The sequence below is a fragment of the Jaculus jaculus genome, chromosome 2 (assembly GCF_020740685.1).
Source record: "Jaculus jaculus isolate mJacJac1 chromosome 2, mJacJac1.mat.Y.cur, whole genome shotgun sequence".
NCBI classification, from domain to species: domain Eukaryota; kingdom Metazoa; phylum Chordata; class Mammalia; order Rodentia; family Dipodidae; genus Jaculus; species Jaculus jaculus.
Window position 1 is genome coordinate 112,360,353 of NC_059103.1, and position 26,590 is coordinate 112,386,942.

A 26,590-nucleotide genomic window follows, 5' to 3' on the forward strand; every position below is an offset into this window, starting at 1 on the left:
TTCCAAGGCTCAGGGTCTTATGTGGAAGAGGTGGAGGAAAGAATGTAAGAACTAAAGGAAGGGTAGGACTCCTTACAACGTGCTCCCTCCAGACACAAAATGGCCTGAATATCCATGACCTCACAGTGCCTAACACTACCTACACAAGACCATCATAAGAGGAGGAAAAGATCACAACATCAAAATTGAAAGAGAGACTGATTGAGATGGGGAGGGGATATGATGGAGAATGGAGTTTCAAAGGGAAAGCGGGGGGTGAAGAGTGGGTATTACCATGGGCTATTTTTTATAATCATGGAAGTTGCTAATAAAAATTTGAAGAAAAAAAAGAATTTTTTTCTTAATGTTAATCATTACATTTCATACTCAGAATATGCAAATCAGAAACAGTGCTGGTGATTTTGGCCAATTACAAAACAAGTGTATATATGGAATAGAAACATTTGTAAAATAAACTTAGAGGTATGATCTTTGCCAATATAGCTATAGCTCTGTTGGTTTTCACTACAAGCAAATAAATAAATAAGCCAATTTTTGTTATAGGCATATTTTTCCTTCTCTGTAATGAATATGCAAGTTACCAAAACAATTCACACAGTCTGGAGAAAAGTACCGATTCAGAGAAGTTGTGGTTAATTTCTTTTTGTAGAGGCAAAATCGATAGGTAATGTTGTTACCTACAAAATATAATAAACATTACTTGTGGAAGAGCACCTTGAATCCTGTATGTTTTCCATACATGATATTTCCAAATATAGAAACTTTGGTCTTGTGCCTATAAATTTTCACTCAGTACTACCACATACCTAACTTCTATTTCCTTATTTTCTTCCCTATCTCCTTGTTTCTGCATGCTGTTGCCCCCCTCATTTTTTGAACAATTATATTTTAGTGTGGTGCCTTTTAGGAACATTTTGATACTAAAGGTAAACAGATAAAATGTATTTTCTTCTATTTTACTGGGGAAAGAATTAAGACATAGTGATAAGTGAGATAAGACAAACATAATTTGTGAGTCTTAAGGCAGGCTTGCATGAGTCAAGAGGATGATTTTAGTTTATGTTTGGGAACTTTGAAAAGCAAGGAGAAGCACTTCTGCATTCCCAGCACTCATGAGACTGAGGCAGGAGGATCACATTTTTAAGACCAGTTTGGGCTACATGGTGAGATCCTAGCTCAAAAACAAAAAGCAAAAAAGAAAGTAAACCATGTGGACCATTAATAATGACTCCACACCCCTACCCCCAAAAAGAAAAAAAAATGGTTGTAATAAATATTTTTTACAGTTTTACAACAGAACAATCGAATCTAAAATTTTCAGCAATTCTCGGTAGAGATGTAAGATAAACCTTGACACTGAAAGTAATGTAGTCATGTAAATGAGATGTTCTGGGATTCTCCAAAGGCCTTTGTTCTGCCTGTGGGAAGGATGAGTGGAAGAGGTACATTAGGACAGCACATAGGCCTGGAGAAACCCAAAGAGCTGTTCCCCATAGACTCTGGCTTAGCATCCTATGATAAAATCATGCATTGTGTACCAAGGAAGAACTAGAAAAAAGAAGAGACATTTGGATGTTAGTTTCTCTTCTGTTGAAGAGTAAATGTGATCATGGAGTGTTTCTGTACTTTCTAATAGTATTTACAAGATACCATGATAGCTTTTAAGCTGCTTAAAAATGTATTTTGTTTTGCATTGTCTTGTCTCAGCTACACTATGATCCAGCATCATTTTCTTAGCATCCTCATGTGGAAACAAGTACCTTTGGTGATGGGCAAACCCTGCACATCTATGGCTGCTTCATGATGTTTTATGTCAGTTCAAAAATTATTGGCCACTTGGTTTAAACCAGCCCTGTAACTGCATGATTGAGCTTACTTCTTCCCAGCTATGATTTCAACAGTTACAATGTTGACCACAGAAGAAAAATAATAGCTCTGCCCCACAGTCAATCTTTCATGTCTTCTGGCTGTGTTGAGGCTCAGGACCTTTGTTGAGATTAATCAGTCTGGCTCTTGGTGAACATGTTTCCTTGGCATGAGGACATTGTTAAGGCCCCAGGAAGAATTGTCCATGGCTTGTTTACAACTCACACTAAGTTTCCAGAAATTGTGTGATTTGTGGCTTTTTTTCTTTTGTGTTTTCTTGGCTTAATATAATATTTAAAGTCAGAAGATAGTAGATGATGACTATATGAAATACAGGCATAATTTAATGAAATTCTCAGAGATAAATTCATCTCTTCAAAGCTGGATGTCATTTTTTTCCTACTTTTTACACATTTAGTTATTCAATCAATATTAGTGTCAGAAGGACACTTCAGTGGAGATAATTACTACTTTTGTGATATATTTAACTTGTTCTATAGAACCTCTTTCTGTTAATGGTTTTTTTTCTTTAAAGACAATATAAGTTTATCTGTCCAAGATGTTTTGAGCACTCAGAATGAGTACTTCTGATAACCATAAATATAGTACAAGACCCTCTATGAAATCAATCACTGGCCTCTGGGATTACTGGAGAGAAGTATTCATTGAAACCCTTGTTAGCCCAATAAAGATTCATCAATCCTCAATTCCTGTGAAGGCTCATAGTGCCATCAAATACTGGTTTCCCAGTTAAGAGTTTAGACATAATTGTGTAAGAATGTAGATTTTCTGGCTTTTTCCACTGTGTCTTGATTGTAGATGTTATTAGAATGCTCATCTGGTCTGGAAATGTCTTCAAAATATTTAAAAAGAATCTCTACTCTGGGATTTAATATAGTAAAGAAGTGCTTACCATTTGTTGGTAATAATCAGACGTACTATGTGCACAGAAAACTGTATCTCATATAGTGCCAGTTATGGTAGCTTCAATATGCGGATTTACCCCAGGTCATTTCCAAACCTCCCTTTCTTTTGCCTTCTGTGTAGAGACTATTTTTTTTAAAATTCTCCTTTACCCAAAGGTGTAACAGAATTCTACTGAGATAGCAGGGTAACTTTCACTTTCTAAATTAACAGGGGCCAACTTGGTGAGTGATGGCCTGCTTTTGCACATTTTAGCAACCAGCATGGGGATGTGATGCCTAGAATTATGGTGACCATCTTGTGACAATGAAGAAATCAGCACAGGAGAATCACGAGACACTGTCCTTACATAACTGAGTTGCTAAATCAATGCTAGCAGCCACCCACCTCCAGATGTCATTTGAAGTGATAAAAATTAAATCTTATTTATTTTAACCACTGTTAAGCATATGAGACATATATGTATATGTTATATATAATAACAGAATAGAGTTTTGGTTTTAGTATATTGTGTTCAACACACAGTGGATAGAGGCCAGAAGTGGAAATGGCCAAAGGAATTTTCTGGAGATACTAATTTTTCTTCCTTATTGTTACTTTGGTTTGCAGATGAAGGTTAGTTTCATACTGCTAAATTCTACTTAATGAAACCATTTCAAAACCTTCTAGGGCATTCTCAATTTGTTAAAAATTTAGATTTCCAAAAATGTATTTATTAATAGCACTTCCAATATTCCTACAAATACAAAGCTTAAATCTGTGTCTGATGATCCTTTGAAGTATCTTTCCAAAAACGGTGGTGCACTGCTCTCCAGCGGCTTTGTCTGTCCCAAAGCCCCTCTAACAGAGCTATGGGCTTGCTCTTCTGTTTTGTAGGAGAGATCTTATGTCTCAATTTGCCACATTGGTGTCTAAAAGAGTTGCTGGGTGCAGCGCAAGATCAGAAAGGCTCCTCTTTATATCAGGACAATCTTTTCTGGATAGAGTATTTTGAGATTTCATTAATCATATCATGTGTACTTAGTTTAGGCTGGAGTCTCATAAAATTCCAAGTGAAATGCATATAATAATTATTCAGCAAAACATTTTATTTAAGTGTTAAGTGGGATTTTTTTTTGATAAAACTTTTATTGTGTCTTCTTGTTAACTTTTCTGGAGTGTCTGCCTTATGTTATGGTTTTTATTTAGTACTAGGTTAGAAGTACATTTACAGGAAGATATGAAAGTACAATTTTCAGTTAAATAACAAGTAAATTTTCAAATAATGCCACAGAACTGAGAATGAAAGACAAGCATAGAAAAGTTATTAGAATAACAATAAAGTATTGTAAATTATATGACTGTCCAAAAAATAACCCTAGGATTTCACAAGTGCCCAAACCTCATGAGCACATGTAGTGGTGAGGCACATCTCTTGCACTGTTTGCCTCTGGTCACAGATGGAGGAAAAAGGCTAAAAATACCTTCAGCTCTGACTTTGATTAAGCTCTGCTAATTCAACAAAGGATAAAGGTGGCTGAAGTGAGCAAAGGTCTTGGGGTAATAGCAACAATAAATAAGAAAAATGGAAAGATTAAGATTAGCTGGGCATGGGGGTTCTTGTTACTTGTATGCATGCATCTATGTAGGTATATATGTAGATTCACTTATTCATTTTTTTTTTTGAGGTAGGGTCTCACTCTAGCCCAGGCTGACCTGGAATTCACTCTGTAGTCTCAGGGTGACCTCGAACTCATGGTGATCCTCCCACCTCTGCCTCCTGAGTATAGGGATTAAAGGCATGCACCACCATGTCTGGCTCTCACTTATTAATTTTTAAAATTATATATTTATTTATTTATTTGAGATATAGAGAAGGAGAGAGACACACACATACACACACACAAAGAGAGAGAGAAAAGGAGAGGGAAAGGGAGAGGGAGAGGGAGAGGGAGGGTGGGAGGGAGAGAGAGAGAGAGAGAGAGGGAGAGAGAGAGAATGGGAGAATGGGTGCGCCAGGGCATCCAGCCATTGCAAACAAACTCCAGACATATGTGCCACCTCGTGCATCTGGCTTATATGGGTTTCCGGGGAATGGAATCTTGGTCCTTTGGCTTTGCAGGCAAATGCCTTAATTGCTGAACCATCTCTCCAGCCCCATCACTTACTATTTTTATTCATTTGTATGTATGGGTGCACGTGCCATGGCATGTGTGTGCAGGTCAGAGAAAAATATTTTTAGTGTACCATCTACATCAAGAACTGGCTTTTCTGAACCACAATAATAGTCAAATGTGTGTCTGTGTTCAGCTGTTGAGGCAAGTCTTCTTACCACAGCAGATGAACTGACTGAAAGCAAACATCAGACTAGCTGACCCATGAGCTTCTGCATTCCACTGGCTCTGCCTCTCATTGTCATAGGTTATAAGTGTGTTGGGATTATAGATACATGTAACATAATGCATCTGGCTATACATGGGTGTTTTGGAATTGAACCTAGGCTGGAATGCTTTGCATGCAAACTCCTTTCACTGTTGAGCCATTTCTCCAACCCCTCTTGTCACTTCTGTTGAAGCAGTCATCACTTGGAACCATCCGCCATCCTGGAACATTCCCAACACATGCAATACTTCTCTGCTGCTGACCTAGTCACCCTTAAATATAATGCATAGTGCTCATCAAGTCCTGTAAAATTCATCCGAAATCCCACTGTCTGGACTCTCAGATCACCTGTATAATGCCCACTGTATTGGCACATTATAGTGCCATCAAACATTATGACACATACGCACACAGTGCCATCATGCACTATGGCACACACATAGTCATCATGCACTATGGCATTGAGATAACTTGTTTGCCTTTCTACTTTCCTAGGCCTTAATTTTGTGAGGGCTCTGGACATGACTCATTCATTTCACTAAACCAGGGTCTATTGATGCCAGGGACAGAATAAGTGTTCAATGAATATTTAGCAAATGCATGCGTATCCTTCAGAGGGGAAGACTTGGCTGTACAATTCAATGGATTGGGTCAGGACAGAGAGAAAACATAGGTTCATTTAAACAATAATGGCTAATGTCTTATGATTTGTAAATATTGTGCTTAAGTATGCCAATATCTTTCAGGATGTTCTTGAGTCTAAGAAACACATATCCTGATCAAAGTTGTCCAACCTAATAAGTGATTAGGGATTTTGTTATCCTTCATTAAAGAGGATACAGAGAAGGAGGAATCTAAAGGTATAACATGGGGCTCCATGTTTTCTTTTTAATTATATCTTGACTCTTTCTCTTTCTTTATGTGGGCTCTGATCTCAGTCTGCCTTCTCCTTGATTGGCCTACCCTGGATCTGATTGGCTTGTTGCGTGAAGCATTTGACTATTATTGTGGTTCAGAAATGCCAATTCTTGATGTAGATGATTGTGGTTGGTACACTAAACATATCCTATGGACAGAGGAGAAGAGAGGAAATGAGAGACAGAGGGATGGAGAGAGAGAGAGGGAAGGAGGGAGGAAAGAGGTATATATATATATATATATATATATATATATAGAGAGAGAGAGAGAGAGAGAGAGAGAGAGAGAGAGAGAAAGAGAGAAACATACTTTCTTTCCCTCTGTGACCTAAGATCTCCCACTAGGCCTCATCCCTGAAAGTTTCTACTCCCTTCCAATAATTACCACATTAAAAGCTGAATGATAAACAAGCCTTTAGAGGACATTCCAGATACAAACCACAACAGCTATTAAGTGTATACATATGGTAGGTATTAGTGAAGTGTTAGCTTTCATTCCTTGATTTAACAAAGTAGTGTGGTGTAAAAATGGCACAAGCAAGAGATTACATGCAGGCAAACAAAACTGTTATTATATAAGGATTTGTTTACTTTAATTTGAGTTTTAGGACTATCCTATCTACTTTGAATGTTTATTGTTGTGTAATTATGAGAGTAAGTCTTTAAATGAAATTATAATACAGGAAAAGCAAAGTATTAGCTGTCTATTAATTTTGTGTGGAGAGAAAGAAAGAATATCTTCTTGATGACTCTAAGAGCAAATATTTGGCCAACCTGATAGCCATATAAACCAGTTATAGATAAAAGATGTAGACTGTAATTCAGACTATTTTTAGTGTTTAATTCAATTCAATTTGTATGTGTGTGTGTATGTGTGTTCATGTGCATACAGTATGTGTAGTGTGGTAGGTGCTGTGATGTGTGTGTAGTTTAAGCATGTGTACATGCAGATTTATCTGCCATGTTCACATGCATATGGAGGCCAGAGAAGGTAGGGCATCCTCTTCTTGCTCATCTACTACCTCTTTCCTTGAGATGGTCTTTCACTCAACCCAGAGCTTCCATTTTTGCAGTTTTTGTTTCAGCCAGCAAGCTCCCAGCTATTCTCTAGTCATTGCCCTGGAAGGACTGGGGTTGCAGACCTGTATATCACCATTCCCAGCTGGTTATGTGGCTGCTGGGGAACCAAATGGTGTTGGGCTCAGGTCCTCTTATGTCCTCATTGTTGCACAGCAAAGAGCAAACATTCATAACGCCTGGGACGTGGCCCCAGCTCCTGAATTCAATTCTTTAATTATCTACTTTACTCTTTCATTTTGCAAATAAAAAATTTAGACCACTGGTAACTTAGTAAACTTGCCCAAGTTTATATAGTTGTTAACAGAACTGGCCTTAGAGGCAGTAATTTTCAACTTAACTCAGATATTGTTCAATGATCCATATGACATTTCTTCTAAGTGCTTGCTCATCTACTCTGGTAATTAAATATAGAAATATATTTTCCCTATTAAGAATTAGCACTTGAAGGCCGGGTGTGGTTGCGCACGCCTTTAATCCCAGCACTCGGGAGGCAGACGTAGGAGGATTGCTGTGAGTTCGAGGCCACCCTGAGACTACAGACTGAATTCCAGGTCAGCCTGGGATACAGTGAGACCCTACCTCAGAAAACAAAACAAACAAACAAACAAAAGAATTAGCACTTGAACTAGTGTGTATCTTGTAACTTTTAGTAAGTCCAGGTATGTGCCTGGACTTAGTTAATCAGTGTCCACATAAAATGTGGACACACAGATCTTTTACAGGCAGTATTGTGGCATATCTTCAGGAATAAGAGTTCAAAGTACAGGCTACTGAAGATGACTTCTACCTTACCTCTCAGGAACAAATATTACCTCCAGTTGTTGTATTAAATAACTTAGATTGTCAAGTAGATGCCTGGAGACAGCTGTATTAATGTTTATAATGAGGAGGGCTACAAATCAGTAAGAATTCCTCTGTATTAAATATTTCAAAGTGATGTGTAGAAAATATTCTGGTACTAACAGATGGGGAAATAATCTAGAGCTTTCCAAATTTTGTGATTGAGTCTTAAAAGTAAAAATTCTCAGACTCAAAGTGATTGTGTGATGCAATTCAAAATAGAAAATGCGAAAACAATGAACAAGAAATTCAGGCCTTGGGTTGGTCCTCTGAAAGCTGCCTTTCAAATAATTGCTGATATTATATTCCCTTCCTGATGTCTCCTCCAGGGATCATCAAGCTTTTGTACAGACTTTGTGTAACAATTTGTAATTCATCTCTGATGGTCACTAGAAGAACTCTAAGCTCTGGTACAGTTCCTACAGGACAATGTCTTCATTAGAAAGTGTCTCAGTTTCCAATTCACTTGTTCATGCTGGATGATGCTTTTGAGACTTATGTGAATGGAAAGGATCGAAATGGCCTTTCATATGATGCTTAAAGACATGGCCTCAAGTAAGTGTAAAGGTGCAGTGATATGTTTCAAATCCATTTTAGAAACCCTGAGTATCTCTACTCAAAGAAATGTTATCTTTCATACAAATGCATAGATTCTGCACAACTCATTACATTCTCTGGTTTAGTTATTTATTAGAAATTATCTTGTGTAAAGATAGGGGGTGTATCTCAGTGGTAGAGCACATACCTACCATGCCCAAGGCTGTGGGTTTGGTTCCCACAGAAACAGAAAGAAAAGGGGAAAGAAAGAAAGAGAGGAAGGGGGAGGAAGAGAGAGGGAGAGAAAGAGAGAATGAGAGATAGTATGAGGATACATGAAAGTTTCAGCCATCTATCAATAAGGAAAGTAAGTTCCAAGATATGTATTGGGTGATTTTCTTTGCCATTTGGTAAACATTGTAGAGTATATTTACACTAAAATGGACACATCATCATCAGGTAATATAATCTCGTGGGACCAGTCTTGTACATGTGGGTCATAATACATGTGGGACATAACAAACACAGTGTGCTGGACTCAAGGGGTTGTAGTATCCCTGGCTGGTTTAAGAAGCACAAAATGACTGATACTGTTTTCCTAAGAGATATTTTTAAAGTACCTGACTACTTTTTTTTCCTTCTTTTCCACAAAGATATTTTCTGCCAGTTTTGTGTTTCTTTACTTGCAGCCTAAGAACTACAAAAAGTCTAGGAAGTGTATAGCTCTGTGGCAGTGTGGCGTGTGACTGCTGTGCCAGGTCCTCCATTTGGACATCTAGTATTGATTGGGAAGCAAATATTTACAGACTTGCCACTGCGATCCAGGTTCCGTTGGGAGTGCCCCACGTGTAACAGTGAATGAGAAGCCAGCAGTCCTTGCCACTGTGGTTTTACGTTCTTCTGGGTGAGGGAGGAGGTTAGGAAGGTGAAGAAGCCGATCAATACAGAAGTAAATACGGATGTTGGGAACTCACACAGAGCAGTGCTGGGGACAAGAAAGTGCATGAAAGGAAGATTTCAGGGTACTGGGACTCAGGAAGTGGTAGGGTATAAATCCGCTTGGCAGGGAAGAACATGTTTGCCCCAAGCAAATCACAGAGAGCTGCTTGGAGATTTGGGAAAATAGAACTCCAGGCCAGGGGAAAGGCCTATGCAAAGGCCCTGACATGAGGATGTGCTGAGGTATCACTGAAGCTGCTGAACTAGTACAGCTGGAGGGGAATGAGTGAGCAAGCAAGGGCGCCGCACTCATGTAGTGAGGATAGTGCCTGGTCATATAGCCCAGGAGACCACAACGAGGACTTAGATTCTACTGTGAATGAACTTGAAGCCTTTTGTGGGCTTGACCAGTAGAGATACATGCTCTGATGGTCTTGTGTAAAACAGACCACTATGCATGTGTGAGCAATTACTAGATGGCTCCACAAATCAAATTTCCAGGTGCCTCAACCTCAAGATGTCCAAGATGGAACTATCATCATTTCCCTCTAGTTCTCTTCTCTCCTGGATCCAAGGTAGAGTCACAGATCATTGCTCACCTTCTGCTGCACTTTCTCTCATATCCTTATCTCACCAACATCAGTTCATTTTACTATCTCCTCTACCTAGGCTTATCTTCTACCTCCCTACTATAGCCACATAATGACATGTTGATCAATATCAACCAACTGTGTTTATGATGTCCCATAAGATTGTAGTGGAGCTGAAAGATTCCCACTGCCTTGTAAAACCACAATGTCATAGGCCAGTGCGTTACTCATATGTTTGTGAAGGTGCTGGTGTCAACACCTCTATCATACTGTCAGCCATAGGAAAGTGTGGCATGCAGTGTTATTATGTACAGCACATAAAACTGGATTTAAAAAGTCTAAAATAGTATACAGTGCTACACTGGCACTAAGCTTTTGATTACTCTGAGGTCACATTGAGCATTGACCTATACCAACTGCATTTATGTAAGTACATCCTGTGAGGTTCATGCAATGACCAAGTTCCAAGTTTCCTAATGAGGCAGTTGTTGAAAGTATCCCCATTGTTCAGCAACACATTTGTATGCTTGCTTAGTTTGGCTTTCCTTTTGAACCATCATAATAGCCCTTATCCTTCTCTGTTTACTCTTCTTCTGAATCACTCTAATTCTGCCTCAGGCATTATTGTTTAAATATCATTTTTAAAATAGACATAGGGTCAAACTCCTGCTTGAAATTCTACTGAGGTTCATTTTTAAGCATGAACATTTAGCTTGTCTTATTATTGACTCTGTAACCTGGCCTGCATTTCCATCCAGTCTCACTAAATACAGAACTGTGAATCTGATTGCTATGCCTGGTCATATCCTTTCTCTCTTGTCCAGGGAACTAATATCTATGCATCTGTCACAACATTTGCTAGACTGACTAGTCTTTCTATCACCATCTCATAAATGTCCACATCTTAATTCTCAGAGCTATCAGTATGTCACTTTACATGATTGAAGAGCTATTGCATATGCATTTAAATTAAGTCTACCAATATAGGCCTATTATCATGGATTATTTACCCTGAAACCACAAGAGGCCTTGTAGAAAGGATTCAGAGCATTAGCATGAGCAGAAGGAGATGTGATGGCTGACAAACAGGAAAGAAGGAGAGAGGAAGGAATGAATCATGAGAGGGAGAGGGAAGAGATTCGAAGATGCTACATTGTTGAATTTGAAGGTGGAAACGGCTGTGGTTCAAGACCTTTGGAATTTAAGAACTGAGTGACTGGCTTTTCTCATAGTTCATCTGGGAAGAATCATCTCTGCTAATAACTTGACCTCCACTAAGAGATGCTAATTTGGGACTTTGTATCCTAATATTTGTAAGTTCATGTATTTGCATTGTTTCAAGCTACTATAATTTGTTGTTATAATAGCAATGCCGAGTCAAGACACTAAACAGAGCATTTTCCTCAGCACCCTGACCTCACCAGCTCACTCAGTTTCTGGCTCCCCATGGCTCCTTCTTTCTTTATTTGCTCCTTATTCATGTACAGTAATGTAAGTACTTACTTGTCTGTTACATGTGTCAGGACACGGCTCTTGGCTGTACTCTTTTTTATTTCATATTATGAGTACAAGTTATAGTGGTTGACCACTATATAGGGTTCTATATAGAGGGCTCAATAAATGATAAGTGACTTTCTACTATTATATGCCATTATATTATATGCCAGTCAATGGTGATAAGACAGTATTAAAATACCTTATTACATCTTATTAACATGTGTGTACAAAAAAAATATGCACAAGGCATAAGTGCTCAGCCTGATCAGTTCCCACAAGGAGAAGCTGTCCATGTACTGAATATTGGAATCTGAACATTGTGACCACGGCAGGCTGCTCATGTGCCCCTTTCCTTCCAGGGAGCTCTTCACATAACAAAATGCACCTCTGGGAAATAAATAGTCATTCTGAATTTCCCAGTGCATCTTCCTGTTGCTTAGCTGAGAATTATCTGTTGGAATGTGTGGGCCTCGGGTCAACATCCTCCCTTCAGGGTCTCTGTTTCCTTATGTAGACAGGGAGGAGCTAGTCCTTTGGTATATCTCAAGATGGGAATCTAAGGCTTGCATCTGTGGTACACAGATTAATTTGATAGTGCAGATGCAGACTTGATGATTGAAATGTCTATGTGATTCATCTGTAGTATAGGAATAATATGATTTGCCTAATCATCTAAAAATTCATATAGCACTAGCATAGAGAAGAGGTGATCTGGTATTACTTTTTCTTGACTCGTGTTTCCTCCTAATCCGTTATTTCATGCTGTCAGAAATGTATCAGAATACCTACTTATTTTATCAAGTAAATAAGATGGCTGAAAACTTTCCTTAAAAGGAAATGCACTTACTGAAAAGGTTTTAGAACTTGAACTGTGTCTAATATAGTACATTTCTCTGAATTTAAAAGTTAGCTTTTCTATACAATTATAAGCTTAGAAAAACTTTAGGATTAAGTGTGGTATTTTTAATGAACCATATAAGATAACTGATTATAGTAATTTTCAATAAAAGTTTGACTTAATTGCTTGAAAAAGAAAGAAATAAACTCTTATTACTTAATATATTTGTCAGAAGAAGCTATTTATTTTAATATAATATATGTTATTGAATACTTTGAGTTGGATACTATTTATGGATTAAATAAAAGTGTTTTCTTTATTTATTTTTTACTTGAGATAAAGAGGCAGAGAGAAATAGATAGATAGATAGAGAGAGAGAGAGAGACAGAGAGAGAGAGAGAGAGAGTGAGCATGCCAGGACCTTTAGCATCTGCAAACGAACTCCAGACTCATGTGCTACCTTGTGCAACTGACTTGCTAGGGTCCTTCAATTGAACTTGGGTCCTTGGCTTTGCAGACAAGTGCCTTAAGCACTAAGCTATCTCTCCAGTCCAAATAAAAGTGTTTGAAATAGCATAATAATGATGAGGCACCTCCACCACATCTCCAGTGGCTCAGAGACTATAGGAGAAGGGGTAGCATATAGAACGTAAAAGCCAGAGGACAGGGAGGAGTGTTTCGGAATACTGTCTCCCAGACAGAAAGTGTTCACTGAATTCATGACATCACAGGGCTATTATCTATACAAGAACTTCATAATATTGGGCCCATAAATAGGTTGCTGTGGAGACAGAGGAGTGCAACAAACAAAAGCATTTAATATATGATAGGGAATAGTAGGAAAAGAGATGGGTTCAGTGGAGTGGAGTCAGAAAGGGGGACAAAAGAAGGTGGTAGGAGATGACCATGTGAATTTTAATAAAGTTTTTTCTTTTAATGAAATATTTAAAAAGAAATACTACAATAAGAGAAACAAATGTGAAGAAATTAACAATAAAATAAGAGAAATTATGAGTGGATTACAAATAATGTTAGAAAACTTATTGCACATCAAAATCAAATGTTAGTATTGAACATCTACCATAAAATTTGAATAATTTGGCTTTTTGAGACAGCGTCACACTCTGTATATCAATTACTTTCTTGTTTCTGGGACAAAACTACAGACAAGAAACAGCTTAAAGGGTTTGTTTTTAGCATATAGTTTGAAAGGGATGTCTATCATGTTAGGAAAGTATGGCAGGAGCAGTAAGGTGGTGCCACGTTGTTATATATCAGCCTGGAGGAAGCAGAAGAAACAAAATCAGCAAACAGGGCTGGGCAGAAATGCCTCAAGGCCTGTCCCCAATGACACACTTCTTCCAGCATGGCTCTACCAACCAAAGCTTCTACAAACTTTCTAAACAATGCCATTAATTGGAGAATAAGTCTTCAAATATTGGGTCTGTGGGAGACATATACATTCAGAGCACCACATTCTATAACTCAACCTGGCCTTGAACTGAGGACAATCCTCTTGATTCATCCTCCTGAGTACTACCATCAGTGGCCAGAGCCACCATGCCTGACTTTTGAAATGTGTGGTTTTATTTTAATAAGAGATAATTGTTGCTTATTGCTTTAAAGACTATAGAAAAACATTCTACTAATTAAGCATAGAATACACAATAGAATATTCATTTCTTGTCTCTAATCACTTCATGCCAACTCTACAATAGTAATATTTATCCCATTTTATATAAGAAAATAGGAATGCAGATGAATTAAGTTTAAGGTCACCTACTACAATGTGGAACTGCATTTGTACTCTGATTCTTAAAGTTTAATATTATTTTCATCCCACCAAGCAGCTTCACTTGGATACACACCCCTGTGATTGAGAGGGCCAGTCATTTTACATGAATGTTCTTGATTTTAAAGGAAAGGCCTTGCCTGTCAATACTTTCATTATTTTTCTTTTTACATTTAAAACATTTAAAACCAGTGTCAAGCTAGGATACACAATTCAGAAAGAACTCACACATTTCAGGACATGCAGCAGCACCATATCTTGAAATTCTGGTGAATTCAGAAAAATCATAGCTATGGGAAAATTTGCTTCTATTAGATTCTTCATCTTAAAGGGAAATTAATGTTTCACCTCTTTGCTGGCATAGGGCTTGAATTGCTTGGAAACTCTTGGGACGTTAGGGTCGTTGAGGCCTGTGGCCAGGACTAGTCTCCTCTCTGTCCCTTCGTGGACTGTCTGCAGCATCCATGCCAGCAAGCACAAAACAGGATTACATATTTTAGCATAAATATGTCCTCACTGGTGTATATATATATCTTGTTTGCAACTCTACTTCTACATAATTAGTGAAAGTGGTTTAGGGATAATAATAAAACCTGCATCATAAGTACCTGTAGTAAAACTATAAGACATGCCATAGAAAGTATGTTAATAACCAGGGAAATTCATTACACTATTAAAAATATCCCCCTAAAAATTTGACTGTGCTGTTGGCATTGATCTTATTTGAAAATTCTAAAGCTCATCAGTGTATACTTTCTGAGGAAATATCCAAATAGAAAAAGTATCATGCTATTTATTAAGCAACATTTTCCCATTTATCTCAGGACTATATTTTTAGGCCACTTTTTCCCAGAGCTGTTAAGCAGCTATTCCTATCTGAGCAGATAGAAAAGGTCATTAATAAAACAGATAGCATACTGAGCAAGTATTTAAAAGTGCAGAGAATTTTAATTGCCAATAAAACTAGGGTATAAAAACTATTTACTAAATGTTGTTATATGGTATTCTGGGATTAAAAGCACTGAGGTAGTGTTATTTTCTGGAACTTAAATTGCATGAAGATCAAGGTGAGTAATTCAAGGAAGGGTGGTTTTAGATAGATTACACATTGTTTCAGTATTAAGGAAATTAGAAGTTGAACAGTTTCCTTTATGTAGGAGGTAATGGTCACATTAACTTTCATGTGCTGGGCATTAGATTGATAAGTGATAATATCTGAAAACTTTTTAGTTTGGTACATAATGGCCAAGGTAGGTCGAAATGTATTTTATGACATGCCTTACCTTATAATGAATGCTATTGATAGCTGGAAAACTTTCCTAAAGTCCTGAGAATGATGACATCCATGTCTTTCAAAAGAATTTTTATATTTTAGGAAACAGATATTCACATTTCTGCCATGTTTAGGAGAATAAGCATGCAGGGAGCAGTGTGAGGGAGCCCTAGAGCCCTTTTCTTATATCTCTTTCATTAAGTCATTTCTGCTTTGAGGAATGACAAGACAAATGTGATATTCACAAGACATTATTATTGGACATAAAATCGTGCTTTAAAAAATCAAAGAAAATAATACATTGAAACCAATGAAAATATTCTACCAAGCGAAGCAGGTAAATTGGATTTTCAGTGCCTTGGGAGTATATTTCTCTTATAATCATTTGAAATCATGTTGGAAAATGTTCAGAGACAGCTATATCAAATACTTTAGAAATTCATTTTCACTATGGAGATGGCCTTCAGACCTTCTTGTAATGTAGAGCACAACTCTTCAATATATAGTTATAACATATACTAGGAATTAAGTTCCTTTCACATCTGTTATTTCTTATTTTCTGCAAGTAATGCTTGAATACAAATTAAGATCTTGTCACTCTGTCCTGGAATCTTACATTAATGGGTAGCTCATTCTGAATTGATTGAAATAATATACAATTCAAAGTGTTGAATTAAAGTCCCATGTAGGGAAAATATATTCAAGATTTGATGCTACTTTGCATGCTAGCTTCCATCTTATAAAGGAACTTCAATATATCCTAAAACTCTTAAATGTTCTGTGAAGTTGGCCACTTCACTGATGACCTTGCAACCTGTCACTAATAATGTGCTGTTACCACAGATGAGCATGTTATAGGCCTTTTGTATTTGGCATCATGTAAGAAAGTTAAAATGCCCTAGGATTTTGATATGCAACTTTCACTGAAATTCCGGCTTTAAATAGGTAATAATTAGAGGATATTTAGACACCCAAGTAATAGCTCAGGGGCTTGTATTCTGGTTGTCATGTGAACATCTTGCAGACTTGAATTTTGTTGCTGTATAATTGTGCCTGCCAGGCTTTATTCAGTGAGGATAAAGTGTGTAGTGAATGCTGAAAACCAGAACATACTATGTAATGAAAAATACATTAAAAAAAGAAATCCTAGCTGGATGTGGCTGTGTATGCCTATAATTCCAGCACACAGGAGAATCAGGAGTGCAAGGTCATACTTGGCCAGATAGGGAGCTTGCCATTACTATGAAGTACATGAGATCTTTTCTAAAAACCAACAACAAAGAAAAACAAATAAAAATATATTCCACATGTAATTTGTGTGATACAAGGGCTCCTTACATTGCTATATATGCTGTCATAATCAAATGGCTTCTCTTGATCTGTTCTCAGAGAAAATTTCTAGCACTTTCTCTGTATATATACCCCTTCTAAATGCATATGCATAGGGGTGCCTATTTCCATGAGTACTTTATCCACATTTATGTTTATTTAGCTTAAAGGGAATATACTCATATAAACAGTTACAAAGAGTATTGAAGTGAGAGATGTACAAGGAGGCTTTTATCAGCTGGTACCAGGTATACACTACCTTTTGTTAGTTCTTCCTAGTCATTTTTATTTTATGTGAGAGAAAGAGGTGGGGGGGGGGAGAAAGAGAGAGAGAGGGAATTGGCATGGCAGGGCCTCCAGCCAACTGCAATCAAATTCCAGACCCATGTCCTCCCTTGTGCACATGTGAGACACTGTGTGCTTGTGTCACTATGTGTCTGACTTATGTGGGACCTCGAGAGTCAAACTTCAGTCCTTAGTCTTCACAGGCAAGCACCTTAACTGCTAAGCCATCTCTCCAGCCCCTATTAATTTTTTCTTTAACAACTCTAAATTTGTTTTTCCTCTATGAATTTTCAATATGATTAGGTAAGAACTATGCTTTGTTTTTAACATATGACAATATTTTATTCATAGCTATTGAATATAAAATTTAAAATTGGAATGAATGGTGTTTTCACTCTCTCCGACTTACTGATGAAATAGGAAAAGTGTATTGCTGCTTTGCAAGACCAAGCTCTGTGATTTGCCAGGAGGGTTCCCAGGATTCAAAATATAGTAATACTCTCAGCTAAGATGAATACAATGAAAAAAAAAATGAAGCAAATCTGCAAGAAGGAAAAATCAGGGAATGAAATAAAAATAAACAAGATCCTAGTTTCCAAAGTCCTCTACCAGTAGAGGTATATAGGGCTTGTCTAATTATTCAACAAATTGTGATAGCATTCCTACCAGGAAAGCTCATGGAAGACTCAACACCCAAAGTATTTCCTGTAAGCTAGTCAGGCAGGTAGGACTCTCTACCTGGTATAGTTCCAAAATTTGACATTTAGAAGAAAAGCAGACATAAATGTTTTGGTATTTCTATCAGTGGGAAGCTTACCACTGGCCAGATGCCCAACTTTCAAATCTTTCTAGAGATAGTGTCAAGCCTGCTATAAATTCTTATTTTGTTTTGTTTTCCGTATAAAGCATTCATAGCAAATGATTTAAATTTTAGCATGTTTATTCAAATTATTTTTCCATTAGAGTGTTAATGTGCTGTAATTGAATATTTTACACTAATTGGGGTTAGTTAATCTCAAAGTTCATTAGAGCATTTGCATATCTACTGTTTTTAAATGTAAGATTGCTATAAATGAAATAACTTTTTACTTATTATATTTCTTATATAAACAAATGATGGGAATAAGCTTTAATTTTTATATCTAAATATTTATTGTTTAGCATAGCATTCACTATGGAGTCTCAGGGTGGCCTCGAACTCAAGGCAATCCTCCTACCTCTGCCTCCCGAGTGCTGGGATAAAAGGTGTGCACCACCATGCCTGGCTTAAATTTATTTTTAAATAATACACAAAAAGGAAAAGAATACTTACTTGATGAGTACCATGTAGTGTTTTGTTACATGTATATACTGTCATGTTTAACTCAGGCTAAACATATCTATCTTCTTAAAACTCTGCTGTTTCTTCACAGTGAAGGCTCTCAAACACTTACTTCTAGCTTTGTGATATACCCAGTACGTTGTTGTTGTGACCTACAGGCACCCTATTGTGTAATATGCAAACTTATTAGCACATGAGAACTTATTTGGAGCACTTTTGAAACATGCATTTCCAAAGGTGAAGGTTTCTGATCTAATTTCCTACACTGGGGAGAGAATGTGGGAAACCAAGGCTGTTTCATCTTAATGCAATTGATCCTTTTACTTACATCAAAAGCTATGCCTGAGATAACCTTTCTTGTATCACTGTCTTTTCCAGCAATCAGATTTTATATTCTCTCACATAAAGACACACAGTACTATTGATTCTAAATCTTAATCACTACTTTATGAATCCAGTTCAAAAACATGAATTCTCCCTGGGTTTTATGGTGTTCTTATGCAGAATTCATGTAGGAAGCCAGTCAGCTGCAGTGAATATGAGTGAAAAAGCTTCTCATTTGGGAAAGTCATTACAAGTTATGACTTAACTGTGATTATAATATTTAATTAGTTCTCCAAAAGGTCAAATGTGAAACTCAGTCACTAGGTGCTCTTTGTGGGGGTTCTCTCAGAAGCATTCTCCTCTTCACTTACTCAACGAAGTGTGCAGGCACTGGCTTGGCAGCTTGAAGGGCTCCATTCTGCCGAGCGTTGCCTATTGGAGCCATCTTTATACTAACCTGAATTTAATTGACTTTCTAGCAGCCTGCTGCCAGTAAAATGTGAATTCAATGTGATCAGGAATTCTTTTGCTTACTTTCTTGAGGTGAAGTGACTTGGAGAGCTGCACTCAGCGGCTGTGTTTATGTTCCTGACAATATTTTCCCTCACAGGCGTCAGGAAGAAGAAATACTCATTCTCCTTCCACTTCAGTAGAAGAGGCTGGACTTTATTTCCCACTCATCGGTGTTCTCACAGATGTTTTATTTGTTTATTTTTCTGGTTTGTTAATGCTACAGACACGAGCCATACTTCGTTATGAAGTCACATGTACCTGGCAGAGGGACACACTCTGGCATAGCTTGCTTGGCCAAAGCCTGGCTTTTGGGTATTGTGCTTTCTTTGTAAGGTCACCCTTCCAATTGCTTTCTAATGTTTTGGCTAAGCTGTCCCAATGTGGATGCTGTAGCCTGTCTCCCTGTGGACACACTTTGATGGGAAAGACATTCTTTCTCCTTACATGACACATTTAAAATATGAAAGACTTTAAATAGAGTAAAAGTATACTCCTTCATTTTTATACTAATTAGCTTTGCCTTTGTTCGCATGTAGAGCCAGTTATAAGTAGAATGCTTCTCAATGAGGGCTTGGGTTTCTGTCATGGTCATAAGTCATGGCTTCGGGAAGAAGTTGGCAAAGAGGACTGCCATCCTTATCATACCATGCAAAGGACACATGCAATCACAGTGACTTCATGGTCCTTTAACTGTGATCACCTGTTTGAGGTCATGTTGGCCAGGTTTCTCCTCTGTGAGTTACTATTTCCTTACCTGTTGTATTCTTTGGATACAAGTCACCAAATGGAGTTCACCTTGGCAAGAGTAGGTAGAAGCATGAAGAAGACATAGCAGCAACAATTACTAAGAATTTTTTTTTTGTATAGAGTTCTGTTTCTTTTCCCCCAGTTGTTTACATGATGCTTTATATTAATATAGACTCATGCTGTCCATGTTACGTGTTAGATTATAACCCAGCACCACTTACACTATTCCATGTTTGGTCATTTCTGAGCTCTTTCAGGATGGCTCTTGTACATCATTTACCTGCCCCGATTCATAGTAATTTAGTGAGGATTCCCCTTCAACCTCTTAGGTACCTGAGATACTGCACCTAACAGGGTTTTCTGTCCCTGCTCAGCAATTGTGAAAGTTACAGTAACTTGTTCTATTACATGTAAGGTCTTATCACTGTCTATCTGCTATCTTGTCCCACTACATGGAAGACCTCATCACTGTCTTATGTGTTATAGCGAAGGATCTTCACGATCGGGCATCTTCTTCCAGCTCCTGAATTCCACCTTAAAGCTGACTTCCCAAGACTGCTCTTGTTCATCAGGTTTTCTACATGGCAGACATGCTCTGAACCAGAGAGGGGCTTCCTCTGGAGTGCTTGTGCTTAGGAAAAGTACCTGTGCTGAGATGAGGAAAGCAGATTGTCAGAAGGTGGAGCAGAGATGCTGTGTGCTGCAGTAGTCCTCAGTGAACCCGGGGAAATCTATGGTCCCTTACCAAGAGATATCCTTACAAAAGGTAACAGGTGGGACCGTGGGCACATTGTTTGCTGCACTGCACAGTCATGGGAAAGGCCCTGGGCAGGAAAGCTCCTTTTAGCAGAGAACCTGAACTGTGCCGTCAGCAGTCAACACTGTCGTCTGGAGAAATGAGTGCCTTGGCCTGATACAGCGTCCTCTGTGAGAAAGTTTCTGTTTCAATAGGTGAACTTAGAGGTGGTTACTGCACTGTCTATGTTGTCTTGTTTGCTGCATTATAATAAAGAGAAGCCACCCAATTTCTTTTGATTTTTTTTTCCTCCCACATTTTGAATTGTCCCTGTTATGTTATTGGTCTGGAAAAGACAATGATGTGCTAGATGGTATTTTCTTGAGACATTTGCCCAGTCAGCATTCACACTTCCATACTTCTTTGCTCCCTTTGATCCCTGCCTGGCTAGCACTTCATACTTCCACTGAGGATTTATGCGGGGGTTTCTAAGTTTCTAGACTTTTTCCCTTGGGCATTTGGACATTCCTCTGGCTCCAAGCATCCTACAAAAGTGCTCCTGTTGTGAGACACTTAAGACACTAGGAAGTCTACTGGACATATTGAAAGGTTATGGAGACCCTATTGAAGGACAGATATAAGGGGGATAAAGACATTTGCTTTTATACAAATATTAAAATACTAGATGGAAATGCCTAAGCAGACATATCAGAACCCTAAAATTGCATTGTATTTAATGTTTAAAAATGCAGCACTTATAAAATTTTTTTCATGCAATTTGTTATTTATTTTTATCTTTTTAATTAAGAATATACTTTGTATTGACACATTTTTTGAACTTGATTTTCTAACTCTAAACTCACACATGTAGAGTGCAGTATAAAGTATATACCTATTCTACTGAATCACAGCCATTTATGTAACCAATATACAAGAGGGGGAAACAAAGTGTCTTTGTTTCCCCGTATTACATATAGCACTTGGGACTTGAGGAACTGCCACTCCTCATACCTTTGCTCTTGTTTCTCATCCCCAGACAATCATCTATTGACTAAAATATAAGGGTTTTGTCACTATTCTGAAGAAGAGATGGACCTACTTCCTGGTTCTTAAATCATGTTGAAATCATTTGCTCCTATAATGAGCATATATTTTTGTATTACTAATTAGTCAATTCACTAATTGCAGAGGTCAAAACTTTAGCATATTGCTATATTGTCACTGAAACATTTTGCATAAGTAACTCTTATAAGTAATGGCTAAATGTAATCCAGTTTTTTTAAAATTCCTTATTTTTACTTTATTTTAGTTTTGTGACATTTCATCTAACCATAACGTGTCATAAGTGAAAGTGTTCTAAACTGAGTTTATATAGCATAACATTTTTATTGCAGCTTGGGGCATATTAGAATACCATTTATTTGTTTTCATAGGTTTCATACAAGCATCCACATAGGGCATATTTTAAAATAGGTTTTTAATACACTTCAGTATATCATAGCTTAGGTTGGTTATAGATAAAACTTCTGCATATAGGCAGAACAAAACTATGTATGGTTTTGCGCTGAGATACCAGGTAATAGATCATAATCATGTGTACACTACTGGAAAGGAAAATAGTAAATTAGTCATTTTATTTAACAAAGCTCTTATAGAGAATTATTGTACAACTTTCAAAAGTTGGTAACTAGAGTCATTTCAACACAATATAGTATTCTATCCAAAGAAAATAAATTATATTTTTCCTATAAAAGACTTTTAACTGCATTAAAAATCTGCCATGTTTCTATTAACATATTATTATTATTAACATATTAAATAAATGACCTTTCTTTTAAAGATTAAAATATACTTTAATTTGCTAAAGATGTTTTAATTACTTTGACACAATAGTAGCATATATATTTCCTGAAATGATAATCATTATTATAAGAAACACTCCTATGAAATAGCCATTATTCTAAGACTAAAATATAAAATCATTGAGTTCAGAAAATTTATGATTTATTCTGGTTGCAGCATTGTATTGTGATATTCATTTTAATGGACAATATCCCACACTCTTTCCTTTCCCCCATTTATTTTATGTACTATTGGCTAATAATTTAAGACAAAAATCTGTATGGTGCTAAGTAAAATCAGTTTACACTTGTAATTCAAGTTTTTGGTAATGTTCTTTCCTTTGAAATTTAAATTTCAAAGAGAGACACCTGCTAAATATTCCTGCAAGCAGGACTGATTAGCAAAATCTCCTCCCCAAGCTGGAAGTAACCATGGATATTCCTGTGTGCTTATGAAGCTATTAGGAAAAAAATAAAGAAAGAAAGAAAGCGGTGGGAGGGGGGGTTGGCAGAGAAATGTATGGATTACAAGGAAGAAATGCAAACTATAGAGTAGCAGGGGCTCTGTGCAGTGACAAATTCCCCTCTCCTCAAAGAGTTGACTTGAAGCCCTCGATAAAGCTGTTTCCATTTTCAGCCTCCTTTTTTCTTATCTCTACTATAGAGTTTATGCTTAATTATTTTTACAAATCATTTCCCACTTGCCCTCTTCACTTCAATCCTGTTGCTAAGTGACTGGAAGAAAGAATGACCTCTGAATATATGCTTCTCATTATAGTCTTAGATTTTCCACCTCATTTATGGGATGGATTTGTTCCTGTAAGTTAAGCACATCTCTAAGATACAAGTTGACATTTCACCTAATATACATCCCTATTGCCCCAATTATTCAAAGGATGCATAATGAAAGCCCTAACACACGTGGTCAATGGAATTAAATTTCATTTTGCAGTTTAAATTAAGTGGCTGAAGTTTTCTTTTTTTTTTATCTTACTTAAGGCATATTATACCATTCTGTGTTATAATTTTTTTAAAAAAATCAATTCTTAGGCAAATTAAAATGTTATTTAATAGAAAAGTTTGAACATTTAGGTTGTTAATACAAACTTTTAGACAAGCACAATATATGTTAACGTAAAGTCATTAGTTTTTGCTTGTTATCTTTGAGGTATTATTTTTATACATGGAGTCCCTACCCATGTGCCTGACAGAGAATGTATGATTGTAAATACTAATGGGGTGCATATTCTCCCACTGATTCAACAAGATGGGAATTTCAATAACCTTTCTTTTAAAATGAAGTCAGTGACTACATATAGAAATAATTCTGAATGAGCATCAAAGTGATTTAGGGGCCATCACTCTATCGCTATTGTTAGACTACTGGGCTTGCAACCAACATGTACTTCCTCTCTGTGAAATGAATTGTTACTAGTTATCTACAGGTTGAATCTCTACCGACATGCATGACACTTGCTATGAACAAGGTACTATGCTTCAACTTTTACAATGTGACCTTGTAAAGGGGAGTCAGTACAGAAGAAAACCGTCTCTTCTCTCTGTTCACTGTACAGATGAGCAGAGCACCTGAAACTCATATACAGCAGAGCACAAACTTAGACATGAGTGCAGACGCAGAGTGGGAGGATGCAATGTGCAGAGGAGTTACTCTTCTGCAGAGCCGTGATTGTCTCGTAGTACATGGAATTGACTTGTGCATCCTCTAACAGGTGCACTGGCAAAACATAGTAAGAAATGAAGGGAAGGACATAGCTCAGCAAACTTCATCTAGGCAACTGATGAAATTTCAATTCATCAAGTAGTACTTCGTGGCCAGTTAGAATCAACCCAAGAAGTATTTTGCTAACTTTCCAAAACATAACGTGGAAATCATGGGTGCTCTTTGAAACTTGCTGAGTTATGTTTCAACTGAAATAGCCTGCATTTCTATTGTAATATCCATTATATTGAATTATTGCAGAGCCCTTTTCTCCCTTCCTTTCCAATTCGTATGATAATTTTAAAAAATTCATTTCATTTTAGAGGGTGCTATTAAATAGAACCTCTGATAGTATGTATCTTTAGCTTTTACAGTATTTGAGGAGGACTGCTTCCATTTTGTTTTTATTGATATTTTGGTTGACCAATCACAGTTGTGTGTATTTATGGAATACATTGTGAGTTTTTCTCTTCTTTTCCTTTCCTTGTCTTTCTTTTATTTTATTTATTTATTTATTTATTTTTTTGTGACAGTCTCACTTGTGCCTCATGCTGGCTTTGAATTCAAGATCTTGTTGCCTTGGATTACAGGCCTACAACATGCATTACCACTCCTGGCTTACAATGGCATATGTTGATAATATTAATAATGCAGCTTACTTAAGCTAAATGACACATATATCACCTAATTTACCTAAAATTTTATGAGGAAGTTGACATGTACTCCTAATTCAATATCAATATCATTATTGATAATAGACACCTCATAAGCAATAGGTTTCAGACATATATTCCTCTTGTGTATCTAAATCTTTGTTCCCTTTGACCTTTCTGACCCTATTTCTATAAGTTCTACTCTATGAACTCAATCTTTTTATATTATACCCCCCCAAATCACACAATATATGTACTTGGCTTATTTTACTTAGCATAATGAACTCTAGATTCATGTGGTCACATGACAGGACCTCCCTCCTTTTAAGGTCAGTTAGTTATCTATTGTACAGGCACACAATATTTGCTATATTCATTCATCTGTTGATAGTTACTCAGGTGTGTTCCATAGCCTGTTCCATAGTCATGAACATAGTCTGCAAATATATCTTTGACATATTGATCTCAGTTCCTTTGATATATACCCAGAAGTGGGATTACTGGTTCACATTCTATTCTGAGGTTTTTGAGGGAACTATAAATCAGTTCTGAAAATGACTGTACTGATTTACATTCTGAGTAACAATGTACAAGCACTTCTTTTTCTATGTAATTTTTTAAAAATTGTAATTTTTTACAAAATTTTTATTTATTTATTTGAGAGTGACAGACAGACGGAGAGAGAAAGAGGCAGAGAGAGAGAGAAAGAATGGGCACACCAGGGCCTCCAGCCACTGCAAACTAATTCCAGAGGTGTGCGCCCCCTTGTGCATCTGGCTAATGGGGGTCCTGGGGAGTTGAGCCTCAAACTGGGGTCATTAGGCTTCACAGGCAAGCGCTTAACTGATAAGCCATCTCTTCAGCCCTCTCTTTAATTTTTTTTTAAATAATTTTTTAAAAATTTTTTTATTTATTTGAGAGCGACAGACATAGACAGAAAGACAGATAGAGGGTCTTTAATTTTTTAATAAAAGCCCTCAAGAGGGATGATTCAAAATCTATGAGTTTGACTTGCATTTTCCTAGTTCTCTGTGGTGATGAGCATTTTCTCATGTGCCTGATGACCATTTGATGTCTTCTTCTTACAAATGTCTATTGAAACCATCTGCCCATTTTTTTAATTGTTATTTTATTTTTCATCATTTTCTAACACATGGTGTTAGAAAGTAAATTTTGGCACCATTAATAAGAACATCTTTTAAAGTTTGATCTTTAAATTAAAACAGTAGCTACAATAAAGATATTTAAAATTCACACAGAGAAATACTAAAATAATGAAAAAATGTTGGGGGATTTGTTTTTTTCATAGCAGGATAGAGAGAAAGTAATAAGGAAATTTGGAATGATAAAATGGAGGTTATACAGGAAAGAAGAAAGAGCAAAAAGTAAAAATGAAAAGCATGAGGGCACCAACAAAGGGTAGATAGTACGCACAAGGCTCAACAACCCAGTTTCCTGTATAAAATTCAAGTACTTAAAAAGTTCTTTGAAAATCAAAACATGCACTTATCTCAATGAAGGTTTACTTTGTCTACAATATATTCTACAATTATAAAAACATCATGAAACAAACAAACAAACAAACAAAAATCTTTGTTTGACTTAAGGACACTTGGACTTTCTACTTGATGCCCTGAATGAAGCAGAAAGGCCCTTTCTAGTCTAGG

The 26,590-nt window shown here is 36.9% G+C and overlaps 1 protein-coding gene across 7 annotated transcripts in view; it reads left to right on the forward strand.

Annotated features, from left to right (window-relative positions):
* Positions 1-26,590, forward strand: part of Mapk10 (mitogen-activated protein kinase 10) — a 302,698-nt gene that overhangs the window by 103,155 nt on the left and 172,953 nt on the right. The gene's annotated exons all lie outside the window — the stretch shown is intronic.